The 27,000-nt window shown below is 43.7% G+C and overlaps 1 protein-coding gene and 1 long non-coding RNA gene across 4 annotated transcripts in view; one reads left to right on the top strand and one right to left on the bottom strand.

Annotated features, from left to right (window-relative positions):
- LOC147033838 (uncharacterized) overlaps window positions 1-23,191 on the bottom strand; it is a 143,431-nt gene extending 120,240 nt beyond the window's left edge. The window contains exon 1 of the long non-coding RNA XR_015055593.1: window positions 22,985-23,191. This is a non-coding gene — a long non-coding RNA (uncharacterized LOC147033838). The remainder of the gene's footprint in view (window positions 1-22,984) is intronic.
- Window positions 23,192-24,478: 1,287 nt separating this feature from the next.
- The window catches only part of LOC147033837 (beta-1 adrenergic receptor-like), a 19,259-nt gene continuing 16,737 nt past the window's right edge, over window positions 24,479-27,000 (top strand). Inside the window, exon 1 of one of the 3 annotated variants that reach the window (XM_085871740.1) lies at window positions 24,479-24,632. The gene's annotated coding sequence lies outside the window, so the exon portion shown is untranslated. Of the gene's footprint in view, window positions 24,633-25,877 lie in introns of those variants that run through there. The other 2 variants (XM_085871726.1, XM_085871732.1) reach the window with 2 other exon arrangements.

The raw sequence follows: 27,000 nt of genomic DNA, 5'->3' as shown, positions 1-27,000 counted from the left end.
AAATCGGAGGAAAATTATTAAAGTTATGATCAAAAATGTGTTTTTTGTTAATTAGGTCATAATCTGAAAAAGTAGGTCAATGACACGAAATAAACTATCAGGTGCACAACTTCAATGCAGGTCCCAATATTAGGATGCAAGAACATATTGGAAGGTCAAACTGTCCTTTAGATTCCACATTGGCAAAATTGAACGATGACAAAAAAAACGCGCTTTTTTTTTCAGACCGCCATTTGACCTTGAACTTGAACTCAGAAAGGTAAGATGTAAACTCGACGGAAATCAGTAGAGTGCAAACCTCCGTCAGGCTGAACAGTTTACGTTTGTTTCCCATTGACAGACCGGATATGCATCTGGACATTCACCAAAATCTAACCAATTCGTCCTTGTCACATACCCTATACACCAAGTTTTGTCTGAAGCCATCCATAACCTTTTGAGGTGTCCTGCTCACAGACAAACAGGGGTGAAAATATAAGCTCCGTCCACCTTTGATGGTGGAGGTAATTAAGCATAAATATGCCTTTCTCTCAGTTATCTAGAGAGGGTAATTTTGTTCCAATCAGATAAACCTTAGTCGAGTTATGGTGAAAAATGCTAAAATGTCTACAATTGGGTCATGACCTTAAAAATTATGTCAAGGTCAAAAATTATGTCAACCTTGCCTAATTTATATTTCCATTTTTGATGCAAAATTTCAGTCCAAAAGTCCCAGCCAGATCCAAGATACAGCTCAGAAATTTTGGAAATTAGGAGTGTAGGAAGGGGGAAATAAAAAGAAAAGCTGAAATGGTGGTTTAGCACTCTGATGGGGTCTAAATAACTTTGAGGTACCATTAAAATTAGAGGCGCTAATGGGAGAAACAAACCCTAAAACAGCTATAAGGGTAGGAGGAAGTTTAATTATTATATTAAGGTACTGCCATCTGCATGGTATATATGCATATACACAAGACTTCCCCCCCCAACCACCCCACCTCCTGCCAGCTCCCAGAGGGATTGGGTGTTTATAGTAGTGAAAGAATGAACAATCAATCGGAGCTGTTTGTCCTCATCTGCAGGGCCTGCGATGAGTTGTATAACAAACCCGGTTTTGTTGTGCACGTTTCAGAAATGCAGATTATGATATCAATTACAATCAAAACACTGATCCAATTACGAAAGGCCACCATGTAAGCTCAACACTAGTTTCTTTGCTCAACTCAGACAGAAATATGTTTCACGCATTTCAAACACTCCTACATGAACACGCAATGCACGGACATGTGGACAAACATGTTTCGGATTGATGTTTATATAATTTGATTGATTGATGTTTAAACATGGTAAAGCAAGAACGAATTAAAACTCTCAGTGTAAAATACCAAAAAGGGTCATTGTACAAATTAAGGTCTCATAAGATAGCAAAGAACCCAATAAAGGACACGATGAACTAGTTATTTACAACAAAGGTCTTTATTAAAAACTGGAGGCTGCTTCAAAGGGTGATTAGGAACCAATAAAGGGCTTCATGAGCTCAATTCTTACAAAAATGGTCTTTATGAACCGATAAGGGGGCTTATGAGCTCAATTCTTACAAAAATGGTCTTCATGAACCTATAAGGGGCCTTATGAGCTCAATTCTTACAAAAATGGTCTTTATGAACCTATAAGGGGCCTTATGAACTCCATTCTTACAAAAATGGTCTTTATGAACCTATAAGGGGCCTTATGAACTCCATTCTTACAAAAATGGTCTTTATAAACCGAAAAGGGGATTTATGAACTCCGTTCTTACAAAAATGGTCTTTATGACCAGCTGGCAGCTGCGAACAAGGGGTTGAGGAACCAATCGGGGCTTCCTCAACTGGATTCCTACAACAACGGTTTTTATAAACAGCTGGAGGCTGCTTACAAGGGTCATTATTAAGCTATAAGGGTCTTTATGAACTGGCTGCTTACAGCAAGGGTCTTTACAGACAGTTGGACGTTGCTTACAAGGATCTTTATGACCCTATAACTATAAGGGTCTTCATGAATGAATAAACGTCTTCCTGAACTGGATTTTTACAGCAATGGAGTAAGGTTTATCAACCTTGTCCACATTTATCGACTGTTTACTGAATAAGATTGTACACATTGACAAATCTATCCTAATATTAAACGAGAAGGGCACTCGTAGAGCGCTGACCTCCGCCCGGATCCGGATTTAGATCTTCACCAAAACTGAATCAATTCGTCCTTGTCAAACATCCAAACCTGTCCACCAAGTTTCGTCTGAATCCTATGATAACTTTTTGAGATTTCCTGCACACACACAAACAAACAGACAGATCGGGGTGAAAACATAACCTCCATCGCCCTTCTGTGGCGGAGGTAATAAGGAAATTCTATGTATGTATGTATGTATGTATGTATGTATGTATGTATGTATGTGTTTGGATATATGTATGTATCAATCATACCTCTTGGAGCTGTAATGGTGACTTGTTGAGCATTATGTCTCACATGGTAACACTGCATAATCCTCAAAGAACAACTGTCATCTGCCACCCAGACGATTGCTCCCGCTAATGCAAATCAATCAACTAGAAGGCACGTGGTGCGATCGGAGCGTAAATCGAAATGCATAGAGTGTGACAAGAACTCCCCCGATCTCCAATGGAGATAAAATCCTATACCAAAGCATCACTTCCAACCCAGAGGCCTCAGCCTGGCAACTGTGTCAAACAGACAGAGATTACATGGTCAACATCAGTTGAACATCAAGTGGAGCCACCTATCTGGATTTTGTGCTGAGTTACCCTCATGAGGGCAGCATACTGCATAAATATATAACCAATGATGACCACATTCATCATTGAAACATCAATCATACCTCGTGGCTGTTGTATGTTGTCAATCGTATATATGTATGTATGCACATCTGAAAATTACAGAAAAAAAAACTAGAAGGGCACTCGGTAGAGCGCACACCTCTGCACGCAATGCCTGATCCACAAGAACATATCGGCCCCAATACATTTTTGAAATATCATGCTATATATCGTTTTTGGCCATATTTCTCAATGGTGAAGAATCACGAAAAAAATTCTAGTCGCCAGATCCGGATCCGGATCTTCACCAAAATAAATAAACAAACAAACAAACCAGAAGAAGAAGACGTTGTGCAGAGCACGACACTTGCAAAATTCATAAAACAAATTTGACCTCAAAAATTATTGGTGGTTGAATTCAATGACCAAATATGCAACTCCTCTTCAAATTCCAAGTCAATCGGATGAAAATTGACAATTTTAGAAATTCGACCTATGTTCTACTTTTGGCCTATGTCGACCTCAGAAATAATTGGTGGTTGAATTCAGTGACCTGATATGCAAATCCTCTTCAAATTTCAAGTCAAAGAGATGAAAATTGAGTATTTTAGAAATACCTCCTTAGTTGTTGACCTTGGGCCTATGTTTAACCTCAAAAATAATTTGTGGTTGAATTCAATGAGCTGAAATATAAATCCTCCACATTTCAAGTCAATCGGATGAAAATTGAGGATTTTAGAAACCTCACCGAAGTTGTTGACCATTTGAACTTGAAAACAACAGGCTTGTTCCTGATGACAAACTCTACCACCTGGTGAAGTTTAATGAAGATCAGTTTAAAATTGTGACCTGCAGGCGACAAACAGATAGAATAACAAAATCGACTGACCAATCTACTTGAAAAATCTTCGATTTTGCAAGTCACAAACAGACAGAAAGAGGTGAAAACGTAACGTCCTTCACCTTCAGTGGCGGAGGTAAAAAGGGGTGGCCCGATCTCAATCAAATTTTGCACATGATTTGGTGGTACCCGTACCCAGGGTCAGGTTATAGGGACAAAGAACCCACTCCCATCTCGCCCCCTTCCCGATGAGGGGGAGCTAAATTTTTCATACGTGTTCGTTGTACCCAGGGTCAGCTCATGGGAAAAACCTCCCCGCTCGTGGGGGTAGGGTCGATAATTTGCCAATACTCCCAAAGGGAGCAGGTGTTCCTGTCACTCCGCAAAAGTTCATACTGCAAAAGCCACTTCTGGTTCCCTCCCAAAGGGAGCAGTGATTAAAACTAGAGAGTTCAAAATACATCTTATCCCATTCACTTTTGAATAAAAGAAAGGACGTGGACAAGGTCAGCGAGCAGTAAATTTGATTGGTCGAGATGAGGTAAAATGCCAGAATATTTTGTCGAAGTACTGCTAATGCTTCAATCACATTTGGCTCGGCGGCCGTAGGGTCTAAAAAAATTTACGGCCACTAGCAATTATACGGCGGCCGCAGTATTTCCACGGTCACACAATGTAGCAGTCACATATGTTTTTATTTTTTGGGCAGCCGCACGGGGTATTTAAAAATTGTGGGGACCGAAAACGTGGGGGTGCCGTACGGTCTTTGATTTGATGTCGCATGGTGACCTTAGGGCGTCCCTGCGGCGGCCATAGAATTTTCAAGGCAGACGCAAGGTAGCCTCAAGGTGCCCGCAAGGCGACCGCAGGGGGGCCCTAAGGCGAACGTGGAAATAGTTCGGCCGCCGTAATTTTTTGGGGGTTGGCAAAATTCATTTTTCATTGATAAGAGCCTACGGAAAACGCACGAATAACGTAAGCCCACCGAACACCCTACATACGGTCGACGTGGAACACATCTACGTCATGGCTACGGCTTGTCGAATTGCTATGGCCGACCTAGAAATGAAAAAAGTTATAACTCCGCGCTTTAATTCCACAGAGACCCCTATGGCCTGTAAAAGATAGCCATATGGCGGAGGGCCACCCTGAGGTCACCTCAGAAACTCTGCGGCCGCCGCACATTTCTGTCAATTCAGGGGTGGGGGGGGTACGTCCGCCGAATCATGTCCGTAGAGCAAATGTGACTCATGCTTAAACGAAAGGTTTTCGAAAGTGCCAAAAAAGAAATTTGTGTTTTGCATTGTTCAAGTTTCTGCTGTATTTCAATAAAAATACAACAATAAAGATATTAGACGTTGTAAAAATTTTTTTTTCAGAAGTTTACCGCCATTGGTGCAGTGTCTTTTACACCACCTTACTTGATACGTCACATGAGTTAATCGTGCCTGTTTGTTGTGTCCTTTATGACGTCCTCAAAAACAATACGTTTCCTGTTTGGAATGATTTTCAATTTTGTTTTACTGCCAGACAGACAATTTTAAAAAAAAAAATCGTTCCTGTGTCTGAAGGAATCGATGCAGTTTGACATTTTTATTATGAAATAGGCAAAGCCCAGAAACGAATAAAACCCTCGAGAATTACACTTTCAAACCCTTTACAATCAAACACAGTGGGTTAGAAAAGTTATTCTTCTTGATTTTTGATGGACAGATGGAATGACAGACGGATGGAAGGACATACCAAAAATTGAAGCGGCCTCACCGCTTTCAATTGATCTCACTCCTCTCTGCGCAGACACAATCAGGACAAATTCAGAGCCAAAGTCCTGGGAAGCAACAGGTTTGTTTTCCGATTCATGGTCTGATTCGTGTTCAAAATAAAACATTCAATTGAAATTAAGTTGTTCCTCGATCACAAACTGACGTTTGCAGACAGAGAGAGTAAACCAATTGCCTCACCCCACATTTTGTTTCATGCTCGCAGGGAAAAATCACCACCCAATCCAGTCAGTCAATGGAAACTCACAACAAAAAATACCTTCTCCTCCACCTTGTGATGTTAGATTGGATCTACAGGATACTGAGCTATACGATTGTTACAGATTGGTATTGAATAGAAAGAAACCCCGCTGACAATGGCAGGTCGTGGAGTTACCCCGGTAACGGTACTAAAGAGAAAGACAGGGACAAGTGAGTTCGAACAGACAGTCTGGCTCTTCTGTCAGAGAGAAAAATGAAGAGCTTTTGAGGATCAGTTCATCTGATGGAAAGCAAAGAACATCTCAAGTAGTCCAATGAAAATATGGAAATTGATGTTTCAGATATCAACCCTTAATCAGATAATAAAAAAGCAATGATCTATGACTGTGCCGAAAGGTTAACGTCTGAAACATCAGCTTCTCGTTTCTTCCCAAGGTGTAGCACACCTCAATGAATGACCTGTTGATTGCATCCGTCATATCATTACTTGACCCATGACACACTTTATCTGCTTCGTGGTGAATGACATATATTGCCCTGCGAAGTTCACTTTGTCCAAACATAACTCGATCACTGTGAATGGCCGGTCGTGTAAAATCGAGTCGCGTCGCGTTAGGCTCCGTCGGACCGATTGAACATGTTCGATCTCAGTTGTTCGTGGTTGGTAGTCGTCCATTGGTGCCGACACCCTGATCATGGCGTGCCTGGACGAAGGTACTCCCGCTGAACCGATTAGAGAGCAGCATCGGCTCACGTCTTCTTCCTGATTCCAAATGGCGAACTTCTGCACTGAAAAATGTAAGGATGAGCTGATTCACCTTTTACAGGAAAAACAAACAAACCTGCTTTGTATGACATCATGTCCAAAGTTTATGGACATTTCGAAAACCATATTTCTAAAACTCATGCCTTCACACCGCAAAAGCCCCCTCTGGATCAGTTATTACTCCGTCGACGTCTCCTTGAGAAAGTTAAAATCGCAAGTCTTCTTCTGAAAAGATTTTTCCATTTCGTTCTTTTCCTGCTACTGGACTTTTGATGTGCACCAGAAGGACCAATCATTGCTCGCCATCTTGGTTTTTGTGGCGGTATACCCATGACGGTCGGTCCTTTGGCATCGGTTGGTATATTCGTTTTGTGAGTCTTCGCTGTTGGAACTTTCCACGATTTACTACGATTAACCCACCAACATCATGTTGCATCACGTTGGAAGAAAATGGTTGGTGTGGGTTAGGTTTCGTGTTTCATCCTCACTTATGCCTTCTTAATCCCTCAAATCAAACATTTTCATTGTTTTTCCAAGGCCATGTGTTCACTGAAGCTTCGACAAAATCCACACCATTGCGTTATACAAAACTGTACATGTACAAAATCCACACCATTGCATTATACAAAACTGTACATGTACAAAGTCCACACCATTGCGTTATACAAAACTGTACATGTACAAAATCCACACCATTGCATTATACAAAACTGTACATGTACAAAGTCCACACCATTGCGTTATACAAAACTGTACATGTACAAAATACAAACCATTGCATTATACAAAACTGTACATGTACAAAATACAAACCATTGCATTATACAAAACTGTACATGTACAAAGTCCACACCATTGCATTATACAAAACTGTACATGTACAAAATACAAACCATTGCATTATACAAAACTGTACATGTACAAAGTCCACACCATTGCATTTTACAAAACTGTACAGTGTACATGTACAAAATACAAACCATTGCATAGTACAAAACTGTACATGTACAAAATACAAACCATTGCATTATACAAAACTGTACATGTACAAAATCCACACCAATGTATGCTACAAAACTAGATGTACAAAATCCACACCATTGCATTAGACAAAACTGTACATGTACAAAATCTACACCATTGCATTATACAAAACTGTACATGTACAAAATACAAACCATTGCATTATACAAAACTGTACATGTACAAAATACAAACCATTGCATTATACAAAACTGTACATGTACAAAATACAAACCATTGCATTATACAAAACTGTACATGTACAAAATACAAACCATTGCATTACACAAAACTGTACATGTACAAAATACAAACCATTGCATTATACAAAACTGTACATGTACAAAATACAAATCATTGCATTATACAAAACTGTACATGTACAAAATACAAACCATTGCATTGTACAAAACTGTACATGTACAAAATACAAACCATTGCATTGTACAAAACTGTACATGTACAAAATACAAACCATTGCATTATACAAAACTGTACATGTACAAAGTCAACACCAATGCATTGTACAAAACTGTACATGTACAAAGTCCACACCTTGACGTTTTAGCCAGCGTATGGCAAGGTATCAAAATGTATGTAAAATGCTGGCGTACGCTGAACTATTGATGTTTTTTTTTTCCAGTTTTGGGCTTATTCATTATGAGTTGGACGTATGCACAACGTATTTGTAACGTACACAGAACATTTCGATAAAATATAGATAACTTATATCAACGAATGCTGAGTGTGTTGTCGGCGTTCACAACCTATGCCCAGCGATAGTCTAACTTATGCATAGCGTGGCAGCGTATCGCCGACGATCACGTGGCGTTGGCTATTAAAAGGCTGCGGCTCGACGATTCAAATCAGAACCGCACTAGACATCGAAGTGCCAAACCGCTGTCACACTTTGATGTTTTACCCAGCGTATGCCGAAGTATGAAAAATTTTGCGAATTCGCTGGCACACGTTGAATATGTTATGGGTAAGTTTTGTATACGTTAAGAGCACGCTGAAGCACGCTGGCATATGTCGTAGTACGCCGAGTACGTCGCCAAATTTTCAGAATGTTGCAAATTTCTCGACATATGCCAGCGTATGATGCACACGTTCCGCATACGCTGGCCACAAGTTGTAGGCACGTTACGCGATCGTTGACACACGTCGACACACGCTACTTGTAAGTTACTCATAAGTCGAAACACGTCGAGGTAATGTTTAGCGTACCCGAAACTTATTTCTAACCTATGAGTAATGTGCTTTGAACCGATGAGTGACGTGCTTTGAACCTATGTGTAACGTATCTCCAACGCATATTGACGTATGTAGATGCATTTGACGTCTTCCGGACGACCACAGAACTTACTGAACGTGTTACTAACTTCCAGATACTGTATAATGGCGTATTGGCAGCGTTTAGGGGAATTGGTATATCAAAATGGGCTTCACACAGGAGGAACCCATCAGTGTTCCAGACTCCATGGTTTTTTTTTCTTGTTTTTTTTTTTCTTCAGTATGACGGTGATGTTGACACTTCGATTTCTAGTGCGGTTATGATTTAAATCGTTGAGCGGCAGCCGATTAATTATATTATATTATAACCGCATTAGAAATCGAAGTGTCAACATCACCGTCATACTGAAGAAAAAAAAAAAAACAAGAAAAAAAAAACCATGGAGTCTGGAACACTGACGCTAAACATTACCTCGACGTGTTCCGACTTATGAGTAACTTACAAGTAACGTGTGTCGACGTGTGTCAATGATCGCGTAACATGCCTACAACTTATGGCCAGCGTATGCGGAACGTGTGAGTCATATGCTGGCATACGTCGAAAAATTTCAAGCATGTTAAAATTTGTTGATGAGCTCGGCGTACTACAACGTATGTCAGCGTGCTCTTAACGTATACAAAACTTACCCATAACGTATTCGACGTGTGCCAGCGTTTTAGACAAAATTTTCATACGTCGGCATACTCTGGCTAAATCGTCAAGGTGTGACAGGGCCTTAAGTGCTGTTTCTATAGTAACCAGTTTCTGGGGTTTTCTGTAGTGTTTGAATAACTTGCTTCCAAAGTAAACTGTTCCACATTTGGCTTCATTGCCCTCTATTGTCGTCCACTCTCTGTTTCGTTTCTTATTACCTCCACCGCCAAAGGTGGACACAGGTTAAGTTGTACACCACTGTCTGTTTGTTATGACGAAAATTGAAAATTTTCATCACATGTTCATCACATCACAAACGTGTTGATTCACGTTTGTGTGTTTGTCTGTGTGTGCAATAACTCGTGAACGCTTTCAGATATGTTCGTCAAACTTCACCAGAGGATTCCAAAGGACAAAAGTGAGGTTGTCAATGCTTTTTGACTACATATGTCAAAGGTCAAGGTGACAGTGACGTCATTTGCATGACTTTCATCACACCTGTCAGGCTACCGCCTGATGCCTTCTTGTTGGATTCACTATATATGCTAGATATCCCTTATTATCGGGTTTTCCTTCTGTCTGTCTATGTGTGTGTATGTATGTGTGTCTGCAACGCGAGGCTCCACGGCACGAACCAGCAAACCGATTTCAATGAAACTTTGCCAACATGTGCAATATGTGCTGGGAATGTGCGCATTTGAATTTCGTTGCCTAGCAATCACCCGTTGCTGTGCAGCAGCCGAAAAACCGCGTACAGTATTTTCAATACTTGTCCTTCAGTTTTGAATGTAGAGAAACGAGACTTCGGAATTAAACACTTCGAGATATTTAGAAAATTTCACTTGAGCCGATTTTTGATTGAGGTTTTATTTTTCAAATGGTAGTCCTTCAAAAATCGGGTGTCTATTTACCATCATTTTTTATGAGGGGCTTAGGAAAGTGGGCGGAGCTTAGGGAAAGTGGGCGTGGTTGATGAAAAGTGGGAGTAGCATAGTAAAGTGGGCGTGGCTTATGGAAAGTGGGCGTGGCTTATGAAGAATATTGTGTGGCTCAGGAGGTGTGGTCAAACAAGAGCATTGAGAGAAGTTTATCGGGTTTTCCGTGTGTATGTGTGTGTGTGTGTGTGTGTGTGTGTGTGTGTGTGTGTGTGTGTGTGTGTGTGTGTGTGTGTGTGTGTGTGTGTGTGTGTGTGTGTGTGTGCAATGCGATGCTCCACAGCACAAACCAGCAAACTGATTATTTTTCAAATGGTAGTCCTTCAAAAATAGGGTGTCTATTTACCATCTTTTTATGAGGAGTGCCAGTTGGCAAAATACACAATAGGAAAAATCTTGCCAGGCAGAGGAACAATTATATGTGAACCAATACGTCTTGGCAATGAATCTTCGTCGGTGGATTGGTCAGAATGAAAAGCATCGTATCCAGCGCTTCGATCCTAGCGAATCCCTCGTCGCCTACCGGCTTGTCTCTTTATCTGTTTGTGAGCAAGATATCCCAAAAAGTTATGGACGGAATCGGACGAAACTTTGTGGACAGGTTGGGTGTGGGACAAGGATGAATGTATTCGATTTTGTTCAAGATTCTCTCTTCAAGACTGGTCTTCCACATTTCCCATCCCTGATGTTAACTCAGCCTGGGAATTCTTCCACAGAAGCCTGCTCTCTCTCTCATGCACAGATTTATCCTATTTTGTCTTCAGTTATCCTACTCTTCTTCCCACCCATGGTACACTGAATCCTGTGGTTAGGCCATTGGTCTGAAACAACTTGCCTTCTCTTCCTGGAAGGCAAATCCAACATTGCAATCTCAGTGCGTTCCAAAAAGTCTGCAGCAAGTGTGTGTCCACTCTCAGCATAGCCAGAAAACAACATCTGTCAAACCTCAACAATGAACATTCAAACTTGTCTCCCTCCTCTAAAATCTGGTGGCACGTTATTACATCTGTCGATGGTGTATGATCCCATGTGTACGCTTTCCTGTCTTCACATGGCACCGCAGCCGACTCCGCTTGTGAGAAGACTGAAGATTGTTTGAGAAAAAGACTGTGCCTCAATTCTGTGTTTGCTTCCAAATCTTGTTCCCAAACCCCTCACTCTCGGTACCCATCCTTCCCTGTCATACCCAACTGCTCCTGGACTCTGCATATTTTGCACTCAAGAAGTTGGAGAAGGTTCTTTCAACTCTCGACTATGATTGCTCCTGGACTGGACGGCATCGGCTCACATGTCCTAAAATCCTGTTCTGTTGTCTTGCATATCCTCTCTCTGCCCTTTTCACCCTGTCATTTGTGCTCGGTCATCTTCCATCAGCATGGAAATCCGCCAACATCGCTGCATGACATAAAAAGGTGAAAAACTGATCTCCTCAACTACAGACCCATCATCTTACTTCCAATCATCAGCAAGGTCATGGAATCCATCATTGCAGTTACAGTAAATCATTCCCTTTCTCCAACAACCTCATCTCAGATCACCAATTTGGTTTCAGACCAGGTCACTCTCCCTTGAATATGCTGATTCTACTCACCTAACAATGGATGGAGGCCCTCACCAATGACCCGGTCCGCCGGGTTAATGTCCATCTGATGGATGGTGTACATGTTGATGCTTCGCCCTGCCTGTGAAACACCAGGGTGGTAATTTGTAGCTGTGTTGGGATTTGAACACAGGCTAGGCAGCTCAGAGGACATTGTACATACCTCTAAACCATTCCACCAGCCTCGAGATTGCACATTGACACCACACCATCTCCCCCCTCCCCTCCCTTCCCCCAAAAACGAGATTGTGGGGATTCAATAGACACAGATGTTCTATATTTCTCCAAATTGTTATTATCTAAAGTAGAATGTCATTTTTCACAAAATAAAATGTAATGTCCGATTCTATTTCCATCCTGAAATATCTACGGAGTACCGGCAGAAAGTGGACATGGTGACGCGCTGCTCCGGCGCATGCTTCCATACCTGACCTGACCTGTCCAGGGGACTCCATCTCGCCATCCCCCAGGCAGATGCCTGGCCCATCCCCATCTCCATCTCCTTGAGATGCTGATCAACCTGCTGCAACCAGCAGGCACGCGGTTGTCCCATTGGCCTCCTCCACTCACGAGGCTCCCTCGCTGAGAGAATCTGGTGAGCAGGATGAGCGTCAGGAAAATAAGCCACATGTCCGTACAGCTGCAGCTGATGCTCACGGACTATGCAGGTAAAAAATCTCATTTGAGTCTCTTTCAGCAACTGCTCATTGGACACAAAATCTGGCCAGTGATAGCAAAGGATTCTTCGAAGAGACCTGGTTCTGAAGGAGTTAAGTTTTCATCTCAGATCCTTTGTCAGCATCCAAGTTTCACATCCATAGAGTAATATTGGAAGCACCAAGGACCTAAAGACTCAGACTTTCACAATCCTGCATTGTTGCCGACAGTGCACATTTACTGTGTGAGTGGAGACTGTCAGAAATCTGGGAACGAAGGAAGGCCTTGGAGGCTAATGGTAGAGGGCTTGGAAAGCAAATCAGGATACTGGACTGTGTTGAATGCCCAATATATGTCCAGTGAGACAGTTCTAACCTGTTGTTGGTGATTGAGGTCCTCCATCCATTGCTAAGAGAGGAGCAGAAGCATGTTGAGTGTTGAGGCTGGCTGTTTGAAATCCAAACTCATTATCAGAGATTCGACTCGACATGAGAAATACTTGATGTCAGGAGCATTGTGGATTATTCTGTATACAGTGTTAAGACTCATGGAGCCAGCACATATAGCAGATCAGGAGAGGGGGAAACACCAGCAGCAGGGTTGAGGGACTAAATAAAGGAAGATTTGGACAAATAAGGGATGCGGGGCAGAATGAGGGCTATGGGAGGACATACGCAGTCGACCATATGGATACAGCCACAAACTCTCATCAAGGAAAAACTGGAAATTTGGAAAGAGGTGAGCTTGGGGAGAGTAAACGGGGTAGAAAAAAATCTTGGTTTTGGATGGGGAATGATCTGAGATTGTGATGAACAGCTGTCTTGAAGACCTGGAGGGAAGAATGAGAGTGAAGAGAATGTGGAAGTTGATTGCACAGGAGGGAGATAAGAGGAACAAATGAGTGGAGGTGAGCAGTGATTCTGGATTTTGCAGGTTTCAGCAGAAGGGGATTTTGAGTGGACCTCATGTGCCCTGTAGAAATCTGGGGAAGGAGCACAAAATGAGCAGAGGGTGCAAGACCTGATAGGAGGCGGTATAAGACATAGACCACCGACCTATTTGTGAAATGAAAGTGGTCAGCCCATCGACTCAGCTTCATCATGGGAGATTCAAATGGTTTCCACGGAATCAATCTGAACAAGGTGTAAGGCAGATGCGCCAGCCCAGAGGGTAGAGCAGTACTTCAACGAGCTGCGGATGAAGGCCTTTTACGTAGATAAGAGTTCAGGTGTGCTAAGGAAGGACTTTGCATGATGGAAGATAGCCAGTTAGTGACTGACTTTGGAGGCCAACTTGGAAATGTGGTTTGCCCAAGAAAGATCATGGCTGATAGTGAGGCCCAAAAGTTTGAGTGAATGAACCTCTTCAAGAGGATTGTTAAGAAAGTAGATGGGAGGATTTGCCAGACAATCTTTTGGGAGAGGCAGAGTGAGAGTGTGGGATTTCTAGATACAAAAATGTATTCCAAATGTTTGACCAGCTGTAAATATATCAAGGTGTGAAGAGAGGGAAGACACTGCAGCTTGTCTATTTGAAAGATGAGGGATGTCACAGCAGAGGGTGGAATCATCAGCCAAGAGATAAAGTGGATTTCCCAGAGAGTACGAGAGATTGTTGATGAAAACAAGCAATAGGGTTGGACCTGAAACACTGCATAGGGGCATCCCGGTCTTGATAAAGAAAGTAGATGAAAGAGTTGTGTTGAGAGCCTACACATTGGCTACGAAAGTAGAGAGAGAGTCAATAACCAAAGAGTGTAGTTGTCCTTAGATGCCATAGGCAGAGTTTGGAAAGCAGGGCGCAATGCCAGACTGCATTGCATGCTCGAGATATGTCTAGAAAGACGGTCCTGATCTCATGTCTGACATTGACGGCCTCCTTCCATTGTTTGGAGAGCAGATCAGGATTTCATGATTTGCTCGAAATTAGAAGCCAGTTCAGTGGCCAATATTTGGTAGAGTCTGTTTTTGCTCCCTTGTGGATGGGAGTCATGTTTGCTGACATCCATGCAGATGGTACATGGCAAAAGGAGAAGTATAAACTGAATATAGATAGAGGGGAAGCATAAATGCCAGGGAACAATTTGAGAACATGGGCACTGAATTAGAATTTCCATTGGTACTTTACCATGAATTTAAAATTTCAGGGTAAAGTGCATCTTCTTGTTATTTCATATGCAGCACACAATTGTGGGTAGCATCACTTGCTGAGGGTGGAGCTGAGCTGCTCATTCAGTACCCCTCAGTAATAACTTGACTACTCTTTGTGAATGACACTGTAGGACCTTTAATCTCCACCAACTGTCCTTCTGAGGGAGGGCGCACATATTGCTGAATCACCCTGCCCGTGAAAAGCCACGGTGAAAGTTTATCGCTCGGCCAAGATTCAAACCTAGGACAGACAGCTTAGAGGTGAGTGTGCAAGCCTCAAAACTATCCTGCCAGTCCGAGGCTAAAGTGGATGTGTTTATCTCTGTAATACTTCTTACATCTCCCCTTTTTAGATTAAAAAAGGAGGTTCCCAAGAGAGAAATAAGTCCAAGACAGATGCCTTAAATGCTCGTTTGAACTCTACCTCCATGGAGTTGTGGTTGCCATTTATTGTTGGATAAATTTCTCATTTTTGGGGAGGTGACTGCTCATGCAATACCACCTGCAGATTATGGGAGTCATTTATAAGGTCGACAGGGTAATGGGAACATAATCGTGTGCTCTTGACAGAAGGTACTGGAGGGTCTTTAACTTCCAGAAGCAAATACTAACAGATGGGACAGCTTGTTTGGGAAAAGAGAGAGGTGTGTGTACGTGCGTGTCTGTGAAAAACCTTGTGTTTCCACATCTTCACTTGTTTTTCAGTAGTAGTGAGATGGTTCTATTTCTGATATCTTCTTGGTCATGGCTATTTACATCCCAATGGTAGCTCATGCCCAGTTAACAGCGATTCCAACGGTTGTTACCAAGGACATAGCTCAACCGAGAAAGATATCATTTGACATAGAGTGAATTAATGTCTTCTAAATAACCATTACACTGTACCTGCCCAGCTTTTCTTCCACCCCCTCTTTTCCCAGTTCTGTTCTTGGGTATGGCAGCTTGGCTGCCAGGCTTCCATTTCTTGGAAGCATGGCTGTGCCGCTGATGCTGTGCCCCTCTTCCAGTACACTGGATGATTCATTTCACCAACCTTGGAAGGATGACAGGCTGAATCAACCCCATCTGGTGTTAATTCTGTAGCCAACAGGGCTCCAACTCATGACCCTCGGATCGTAAGCCAACCACCCTAGCCGCAAAGCCAACAACAGGCTTTCCTCTCGCAGTGAAATAAAGTTAATAACGTGATGGCTGATTAATTGAATTGCTGTGGTGTTAAAGCAGTCATGACGGGCCAAATGGCTTCCGGTGTTCAAATTCCTTATGATGTCTGAAGATAAGTACTGCTTTTTTGTCTGGCCACATGAAGCACGACCATGGTCATTACCACGCATGCATGAAGTGAAAAGAGGGGTTAAGGATTTGGTTCACTTTGTCTCCCGAGAAACGTTGGTTTATGATCGAGGAACAACTTCATTTAAATTGAACGTTATATTTTGAACATTAATTGGAAAACGATCTTGAAGTTTTGCAGTACTTTGACTCTGAATTTGTCCCGATTGCACACACGCACATTGAAGAGTGAGCGAATTGTTTGTCTGTCTCCCTGTCTGACAGTCAAACAAAATTGAAAATCATTCCAAACATGAACCTTCCTGTTTTTAAGCACGTCTGAAAGGACACAAACACCAATCACAAATAACTAATGTAATGTGTTAAATAAGGTGGTGTAAACTGAAAAGACACAAACACCAATCACAAATAACTAATGTAATGTGTTAAATAAGGTGGTGTAAAAGATGCTGCGACAATGGTGGTAAACTTCCAAAAAAAACTGTTTTTTTTACAGCCTTAAAATCTCTATTTTATTTCAATTGAATTATATACTTGAACACGATAAAACACAAATCGCCTTTTTGCCAATTTCAAAAACCTCTTCTTTCGCAGTATTGGATAAAATATTATGGCATTTGCATCATCACAACCAATCGAATTTTCCGCTCGCAGATCCCGCCCATGTCCTTTTTTTTCTCAAGACTGTGTTGGGTAAGGTGTTCGATGAAGTCTCGAGTTGCCCTCCGCCACCGAAGGGGGACAAAGGTTATATATTCACCCCTGTTTGTCTGTGTGTTTGTTTGTCTATTTGTGAGTTATGGATGGATTCAGATGAAACTTGATAGACAGGTTGAGTGTCTGACAAAGACATATTAGATTTTGGTGAAGAACCGAATCGAGAACTTCACAATTGAGAGATTAGGGCCAAAATTATGTACAGTAGTACAGTATGGCACAATTTCTCAAAAAGTTGTGGACTGTTGAGGACAAAAGTTAGTGGATGGGTTGGGTCGGTGACACCAACAAGGCGATTTGATTTTGGTTCAGCTCGGGATGCAGATCCGGCCTATCAGTGGGATACAAAATGTAAACTGTTCAGCCTAGCGGAGGTATGCGCTCTACCTGGTGCCTTTCTCATTTATTTTGAGTTTCTGGGGTTACTGTAAAGTCCAATGGTTTGTTGTCATTTTGCTGGATGTGTGGAGGAACCAACTTCCCCATGTATTAATTTTGTAACCGAGGTCGAGGAAAGCTGTGTCTTATCAGTTTACAACTTCCCAAATTTATCAATGAAGCATCTTGTACACAATTTGGAACTTCCTCTTGCCAGGAAACCATATGTGAAGTTTTCCTCTTATGTGAGGAACCATTTGCCCTTTTTTGCACACATAGTCGATGCTTGTGGAAGAGCCAGACCAGAATGGAATGGAACAAAATGAAAAGGGGAACACCAACAGCAGAGTAGATGTGATAGTGAAAATGAGATCAAGAAGATGGGTAGAAGGACACGTAGGGGTGAACAAACTGCACATAATATGAATGAAACACAGTGAGAAGAGGAAGGAGAAAGTGTGAATGAAACAGAAAAGGAACAAACCAACCGACAACTAACAAACAAAAAGTGAGAGAGAGGGAGAGAGTGGGTAAAATCACAACAATCTGGAAAAAGGGAGTGTTTGTGAATGAGATAATCTCGGGTAGAGAGGATTGCAAGTGTTGATGGGGGTGACCGGAGGTAGTGGTGATGAGCTGTGTTGAAGCCTTGGAGGGAAAAATGTGACCGAACAGACTGGGAATGTTAGTTCCACAGGTGAGAGAAAAGAGGAACAAATGAGTGGAGGTGAGCAGTGAGCCTGGATTTTGATAGTTTAAGAAAAAGAAGGTTATTGGCAGATGTGTGCCGAGCAGACACCGGGGAGGAACAACCAAGAAACTGCAGAGGGTGCAAGGCCAAAAATGAGGCAGTGGAATAGAGAAGCCACCACCATGTCTGTGATGTGAAAGTAACAGGCCTCAACACTCAGCTTCGTCACGGGAGATCTCAGTGATTTTGAGGGCCTTTTTCCAGCAAGAAGGGCAATGTGCAAGGCAGGGGTGGCTATCCGAAAGGGGAGAGCAGTTCTCCATAAAGCTGTGAATGAAGGCCTTGTAGGTTGTCAAAAGTTCAGACTAACCAAGGAAAGACCTTGCACGATGTGGGATGCCCAGTCGGTGGCTGGCTTTGTTGGCCATCTTGGAAATATGGTCTGCCCAAGAGAGATAATGCCTGATGGTGAAGCCCAAAAGATTGTGTGACTTAACCTCCACAAGTGGCTTGTTGAGGAAGTAGTTGGAAGGGTTTGTCAGATAGTCCTTTTGGAGAGGAAGGGTGAGAGTGTGGGGGAATTTGTCAGGGTTAAAATACATATTCCAATTGTTGGACCAGCTCCTGATTCTTTCAAGGTCAGTAGCGGGTGAAGAGGGTGCTGCCTGCCTGACAGAAGGATGAGGGATGCTGTCATTATTGTTGTTGTTGTTGATGTTGCTGCTGCTGTATGTCTACCCTGGACAGTTCTCTCTACCAGACCCATGGCACAGAAACAGCCGATTGATCTTCGAGGAGCAACCCAGAAATCTCCCACATTCAAGATGGTGTACTCCCGTCTTCATGAAGTGAGGGAGAGGGAGAGGGAGAGGGGGAGGGACAAAAGGGAGAGGGCCAGTCCATGGAGACCATTCGGTGCTCTGACCATGGGCGCACTGCTTTGCCGAATCTGAGAAGCAGGGAAGATTTGGATATGACACCAATATAGGGAAGATTTGGCCCTCCAACTCGTGGATGAGGGATGACACCTCAAAGGGTGAAGTTATCAGCAAAGAGAGAGGCAGGATTTTCCAGGGAATAAGAAAGATCATCGATGAACATTTCTCTTGCTGGAACGTCTGTCTTTCCTATATGCCTCAGGAAACACCTGACAGCCCAATCTGACACTGACGGCCAGTCAAGTCAATTCAAGTGATCATGGAACCTCTGCACTAATTCAGCCTTTATTCCTGTTGTCGACTCTTCCCATTGCTTCAACCAGGTCTTTAGTTCTGTGACTTTCTACTCCTCGGGATTTCTTCCATTCAAACTCATGTCTAGTACTATTCAATCTCATGTGACTGACGACACATAACATTCTGATCTGAACGATGGTGGCTTATCCCCCAGGTCCCCACAATGCATTGCACATGTGACTTCGCTTTGGCACCTGTCAAATGTTGATCCTCCAGTCTTTTCCTCCAGGAACTCCAATACGAGCAGATGGGACACCCAGGACGGAAAATGGTGCGTCGTTCATTGAGATTGTCCATATTTTTGAACATTGAAAAGGAAGATGATACATGTATGTACGTATGTCCCGATGAAAGTCACTTCTTGAAAAACTCCCATCAGGGAGATGTTTCCGCGCGAGGTGGATGAAAAACATTTTCGAACAGTCGTTTGTGCCATGTGCGATTCAAGTGTTATATTCAAATTCTTAACTGTTTTGCTATTTCGTCCATCTTCCATCATTTTATCTCTGCCACCGGAGGTGAAGGAGGTTGTTTTCATCCCTCTCTGCAAGATATCTCAAAAAGTTGTGGATGGATCCCGATGAAATTTGTGGACAGGTTCGGTGTGTGACAAGGACAAACGAATAAGATTTTGGTGAAGATCCGGATTCTGATCCGACTACTCGAATTCTTTAAGTGATTCTTCACCATTGAGAGATTGGGCTAAAAACTATATTTTGCGCGATATCTCAAAAAGTTGTGAACTAATTCGGATGAAACTTGGTGGAGAGGTTGGGTGTGTCACAAGGAAGAATTGATTCGATTTTGGTGAACATCCGAATCCGGATCTGGATACGAGAATTATTTAATTTTTAAAGTGATTCTTCACCATTGAGAGATGGGGCCAAAAACGATATAGTGTTGTTGAGCATGATGTTTCAAATATGTATTGGGGCTGATATGTTCTCATGGATCAGGAATTACGGGGCGGAGGTGTGTGCTCGACCGAGTGCCCTTCCAGTTTACCCTGTTTTCTTATTCCCGTCGATGTTTTATGTTTTTTCATGCCGATTGAACTAACCGTGTCACCAGAGGAATTTCCCTGGACATGGGACAATAAATATGATTATTATTATTATTATTACTATGTGCACATATTTAACTGGAACTGCACTCAGTAGAGTGCATACCTCTGACAGGCTGAACAGTTTACGTTTTGTCTCCTACTGATAGGCCGGATATGGATCCGGACTTGAACCAAAATCGAATTGGCTTGTTCATTTCACCCACCCAACTCATCCACCAAGTTATTTTCATAACCCGTCCACAACTTTTTGAAATTTCGTGCGAAATATCGTTTTTGGCCCCATCCCTCAATGGCGAAGAATCACTTTTAAAATTCTAGTTTCCAGATCCAGATCTTTAAGCTAATATAGTCGATTCTTCCTTGTCTCACCCCCAATCTGTCCACCAAGTTTCATCCGAATCAGTCTAAAAGTTTTTGAAATAACGTGCTAAATGTCGTTTTTGGACCTATCTCTCAATGGTGAAGAATCACTTAAATAAATTCCCAGATCTGGATCTGGATCTTTCCCAAAATCGAACCAGTTCGTCCTTGTTACAGCCCCAACCTGTCCACGAAGTTTAGTCCGAATCTGTCTGAAACTTTAAGAGAAATCCTGCTCACAGGCAGACGGACAATCAAACAGGGCTGAAAACATAACCTCCGTCCACCTTCCAAACTTACACTTTGGTTTAGCATCTGTGTGTGTATGCAAATATATATCGTCTCCCAACGAGCTGTGTACATGTTGGCAGTTATCTGTCTGTTGGATGGCTGTCAAGCAGAAATGCCACTGATGCAGATTTATACATGAACCAAGTTTTGAGTGGTGCGAGTTTCGTGAAATTGGTGTAAGTTGAGAGTGAGACTGTGCATACCGTAATTATTGTTTGTTTGTTTGTTTTTTTTAACAAAGGAAAGGGTTAAATTCCCTGAGATTCATAAACAAGCTCACAACACAGTTCATTGATGACACCATCATGGATAACTGTGAAGACCTGGCGAGTGATTTAAAGTTTGTCATGGAGAAGAAGAGCGAGAATTGCCTTGCAATACACGTCCCGTACCGATGTGATATTTTCGAATTCCAAAGAGGGCATAACTCTGTGAAAAATTGATGAAACGCCCTGAAAGTCGAACTTCATCTTTAACTTATCATAAGAAAGCCCATGCACCAAGTTTCAGTTGAATATGTTGAAGGGTATGGGAAAAGAAGTCTGAAAAACCACAGGTGGGACGGACGGATGGACGGACGGACGGACGCAGAGCAAACCTACGGTCCCCACCGGTGAAACCAGTTGGGGACTAATAAAGAGCATCCAGGAGTGACAGGAGCGAACGACAATGGGAACCAGTGGGATATATTGTGGAACTGTCTGTTTGTATACGTCGTGTCGGATCACCAATCCTGTACTGGTATGTGGGATACTATGAAATTTCACTCAAATCCAAATAATACTCACAATATGCAGAACGTGCATAGACACAATGGCAGACTGCACTAACCCGGTCTGAACACCACCTTTTTGATCTCTCAGGTGAATCCATCTTCACAACTCGAACGGCACTCGGGAGAGCACAAACCTCCGGCTGGCTGAACAGTGTACGTTTTGGGTCCCACTGATAGGACGGATCTGGACCCGGACACTCAAAATCGAATCGGCTTGTTCTATTCACCTACCAAACTCATCCACCAAGTTTTGTTATAATCCGTCCACAACTTTTTGAGATATCGTGCTATATATCATTTTTGGCCCTATTTCTCAACGGTGAAGAATCACTTTCAAAGGTTTTTTGAAACCCCAGTGTCCGGATGCAGATCTTCACCAAAATCGAATCAATTCATCATTGTCACACACCCAACCTATCCACAAAGTTTTGTCCGAATCCGTCGTTAACTTTTTGAGATATCCTGCTCACAGTCAAACAAACGGAGATGAAAACATATCTTCCGTTCACCTTCGGGGGTGGAGGTAACTGTTACATTCGATCTGCTGGTTGCACCATTATTGAGGTTTGGTTATGCCCCTGACGCTGATGCAATACTCCCTTTGCGAATGCGCCGGTAGATAGGACAACAGAATTCTCGAACACCTCCTCAACATGACAACATACTACATGTTTAATGACGTGGCATCCTTCCTTTCAAAGCTCTCGATTCAGTGTTTGTGAGCATGTCTGTATTTGAACCAAAACCAGATGCTCACACGACAATATTTAAGTCATGTTGTCAATCTCACCTCTTTCTTTTCGTGAACCCTTTATAATCGTCTTGAAATGCCAGACTCTCGTGCAATGCAGGTGATGGTTGTCACAACCATTCGGTTTCACAATACCGTATTACATGGGATCAAATCTCCTCCTGGATTCGCTCGCTCTCCGTGGCTTTACCGACCGAAAGCGGTTGTTGATGTAAACGTTTTCTAACCTTCGTGACCACTGCACACTCGGGTTTTCGTGTGACGGCTCATGATACACCAGCCCACAAAGATCACTCAAAGAAATGGCCTCAGGTCGTCCTTTGGCAAACAAAGAGTGCATTTAACGCAAAGGGCCCGCGCTCAGCCGCAAACCTTATGCGTCACTTTAATGCGCTTTTTACGCAAACACGCTCAGGTTACCTGGCTTGTTCCTGCAGCGGTACATGCTGGCCCCGAGGTGCTGGCCCAGAGGTCATCTCTCTCTATATCTATCTAACTATCTGTCACTCTCTCAATTGCCGAGAACGTCGTGGGGATAAATAAGCAGTGGAATCTTGGCCAGGAACGCTCTTTTGCACTCTCTCCCAGACGTCGAGCGTGAGCATTATCAGGTGTGCTAGATGGTACCGTGATTTAGACACCATTTCAACAAACAGAGCACTGTACACGTTACGCATGAACTATGAACAATGAGAGTCAAAGTCTCCGTTTCGTTCCCTCCCCAACAGTGTAGTTAGGGCTTACATCTTACCTTTCAGCTCATGGCGGACATTCCTTCAACCACGGCCCCCCGGCACACCATGGCCTATTCTCCATACCTCCGTGTATGTTTCCGGACCCCTTCATCAGGCAGGCCACCTACGATGTCCAATTATCCGGTTAGCGTGGCGACCTTCAGTTCGCGGTGACGCACCGGATTCACCGAGTAACCGATGAAAGCTGCGTTGCTCGACTGCAGGTGTAATAAAGGTAGGAGTTTATCATTTGTTCAGGGTACTGTGCGCGAAACGCAACGTGCGAGCTTCAACGTCCACCAACTAACGCTAGTGGATGGGACAGCCGGCTTAACGTCCATCCGAGGGACGGCGCACTCTTGTGATGCAACGTGTCCTGCCTGCGAAGCACCAATAATCCGAGAACGTATGATCGAGTCGGGAATCGGATCATGCAATTGACAGCCGCTCATGGCCATAGGTGAGTGCGGTACCTGTGCACCTTTAACGTCCACAACCTGAAATGCTAACGAGCCACCTGTGAATTGAAGTGTCACCCAGAGCTGCCACACTCGTTTTGCAATTTTAACTCATTAGCCACAACCATTTACAAACCAGTTGATTTCTGCGCACTCGGTCCCCCATCAGGGTTGAAACCCCAGTGCCCAACAATCGGTGCGGAGCAAGCAGCGGCGTTTAGCATGGATCACGTCATCCTACAACAGTGAACGATTGTTTGTAACGAATCGCCATACGATACGTTGTGCGCACGACATGTGATCATGAAAAGATCGCCGAGCGAGTGACCGTGATTTGTGCACGAGACGAGGCGAAGTGAACGCGACTCCAGTTTCCCGTGGAATTCCTTGTGAACCGCTCCACTCGCTATTCCTGGAATACCTTTTGTAATCCCACCCGTCGTCGTCCGTTTCACCAATTCAAGAGGAATGAACGATCAGATCGTGTCTGCTCATGATGTTGTATGATGATATAAATGTTCCCTTTGATACAAGGTGGCCGACGTTTGGCCCATCGAAGCTTGGCCCACTGACATTAGCAAACTATGGTTCTTCACCCACAAACCTTTTATTAAATGCTGAGCAGCACAAACTACTTTTTGGTATGACTCAGTCGGGGTTCGAACCGCTGATCTCGCAGCTCCTAAGTGTCATAAAACTCGTATTATGACGCATACTCGGGGGCACACAAAGGCTTGGACTCGTTGCTAGGATACAGCAATTGTACTGTATAATAGACGTAGCGATTAACGGCGGAGGGATGATGTGTTCACCTATCACAGCAAGCAGCACGATGGTGTGTAATGCATACAGGGGTCATTCGGAGGCGACCGCGGTTCGAACACGACTCGGACTGACGGACATGCACCATGTAACCTATGTTGTAAGTGCGATTGGGAAAGATCAGCTCGATGTCGTGTTTCGAATCGGCGTTTGGTTTCGTGCTGATAAGCCATTCGTCTCATGTGCTCGCGCTCGCGATCAAGCACACTCCGTGACTTGGATCCGTACGGTTCCGGATCACTCTGATAACGAACCAACTCGGCGAGCCATTCTGGTCCGATTAACGACGCCAAGATGGTCACGGTTCTGAGGTTGCACCTTCACATCGGGGCACTCTATTTCCCATCAAACCGGCTCCATGCCAGTTGAGTTTACCAGTGATTCGGTGAGTCCCGATGACACCTGAAATGTCTTCCACACCTCATTACAGGGACATCGTATGGGAGAAAACCACCTGAAAATACCTTTATTTATAAACATCGAGGCTCATGGAAGAGTCAATGGCAGAGGGTGGGGACATTGACAGAGTGCTAGAGCAGAAGGGGTTGGCATACAAGAAAGGATGCCTGGACACAATATGGGGAAGGAACGACCACAGCATATAAAGTAGGGACAGTGAGACAGCAACAGCATAAAGGAACCCAGTGGGTCGAGTAGATAAGGAACATGTATGAAAACAAGAAAAGCTAACAAACGGAGTGAACGTAGAAAAGTGAATTGACAAGAGACGAGGTTGGGAATGGGAATAGGGCGGTCATCATTGAGATGGCGGTGTCTCGTCATTTTGAACAGCGGACAAAAGAGCATGATTGGACGTGGTTCCACAATCAATGAGACAGGGGAATGACCTCCTGGTCTTGGGTAGGGGAAACGAGGCTTGAGTTGCTCGCTGAATGGGCATGTGTGGTCCGATCGGGATCTTGAGGGACAAAGCGGAGAGGAATGGAATGGAGGTGATCAAAACTACTCGGCCACCGACCTGCGTACAGCGGGAGAGAAACGGGCCTTGAACCTCAGCCTGCTGTTGAACAATTCCGATTAACCTCAGGGCTTTGGGTTCCATGGCATGTCGTGGTGAAAATGAGACGCGGTGACCACATCGGACATCCACAATACATGACACCATGGTTGATGCCTTCGTTCGGACATTGCTATGGGCTGTGGGAGTGCTCAGGTACGACTGAGCTCTGTGACAATTCCAAGGTGCATACCTGCTCTGCCCTGGAAGCGAACTTGGATAAGTCATTGGTTTTGGAAAAGTCAAGACAGATTGTTCGTCCATGGAACTCCAGAGACCTCAACTCTTCCAGAACACATCGATGCAGGCCCTGGTGATGTCATGAAGTCCAGAAGCTTCTCTTTGAGAAAAAGTAGGACATTAATTGCCGAAAAATTCCAACAATGCAATAAGTCGTCACCGGCATCTCAGACTTGATCTGCCTCGATTGTTGTCCCCCACGGAAGTGACGTCACAGGGCGAGTGTTTAAAAGTGATTAAAGACAAACAAGTTCGACTTTCTCCTGTTCTGCAGCTCAGCAACTGTGGTTGTGCAATCCGGTATGAACTGTTAACCGCATTTCTCAATTGCCGAAAGTCATGTTGAACGGGTTACGTAACATTTTAAAGAATATCAGCACAGCCAGACGATGGACAAAAATCACATAACTGTGTACAGCGGACCACATCGTAGCAACCCTTACAACTGACGACGTACTGAACAGTACGTACAGTGCAGGACTGTGCACGTTCAAAAAGTTCTCACAACGATACTCACGCTTTATTTAATTTTCAATATCGAAGCAAACATATAATTCGAAATAAATTTCTGTCTCGATAGGGTTAGAATCGACAGGGTTAGAATCCTGACCCAGTTTGCTGAGAGTTTGAGTTACCTCTTAAGAGTTTCATTCTGCGTCCACATCGTTCGCCTGGTGAGTCCTCCCCTCGCCGTCGCTATTCCCCACATCCTCGCCCCTTATTTCTCAAAGTCTCCCTCGATGCTGTCCCTCATCCCCCACTGTCGGTGCATTTCCACAATTTTCTTCTGCACTGTTGCATCGTGATCCGTTCTATGTTCTGGCTCCTCCACGAGCCTCGACTTTGTGTACAAAACAAAATCGTCCACTTGGACCCGCAGGAAGTGATCATGATTTTGGATGGAGGATGATCTGAGATGGTGGTGAACAGCTGTCTTAAAGACCTGGAGGAAACAATGAGATTGATGAGGTGTGCAAGGTGGTTCCATGAGTGGGGAAAAAGGAGGAATAAATTAGCGGAGGCGAGCAGTGGTTCTGGATTTGGGCAGTTGCACTAGGAGGGGGTTGCTGGTGGACCGGGTGCGTTCCTCGGGGAGGGGAGAGGGTACAAGTCCAGAAATGAGGCGGAAGAAGAGAGAGACCACCGACATGGCGATGCCGAAGTGATAGACCCATAGACTCAGCCTCATCGCGAGATATTCCAATGATATTGAAGCCTTGGTCTCGACAGCAGCAAGCGAAGCAAGATGAGAGGAGGGGATCCAGCACAAGGGGGAGAGTAGTACTCCATTGAGTTGCAGATGACAGCCTTACAGGTGAATAGGAGCAAAGGTGTGCCAATAAAGGACTTTGCATGATGGAGGATGCCCAGTCGGTGTCTGGCTTTGTCGGCAATTTTGAAATGTGGTTTATCCAAGAGAGATCGTGGCTGAGGGTGAGACCCAAGAGTTTGAGTGACTGAACCTGTTTGAGAGGGTTGTTGAGAAAGTCGATGG

The sequence above is a fragment of the Eptatretus burgeri genome, chromosome 1 (assembly GCF_056783735.1).
Source record: "Eptatretus burgeri isolate ZD-2024b chromosome 1, Ebu_testis_v1, whole genome shotgun sequence".
In the NCBI taxonomy this organism is placed as follows: Eukaryota; Metazoa; Chordata; class Myxini; order Myxiniformes; family Myxinidae; genus Eptatretus; species Eptatretus burgeri.
The sequence above is the reverse complement of the archived record's forward strand: the minus strand, read 5'-3'. Positions and strand labels throughout refer to the sequence as shown.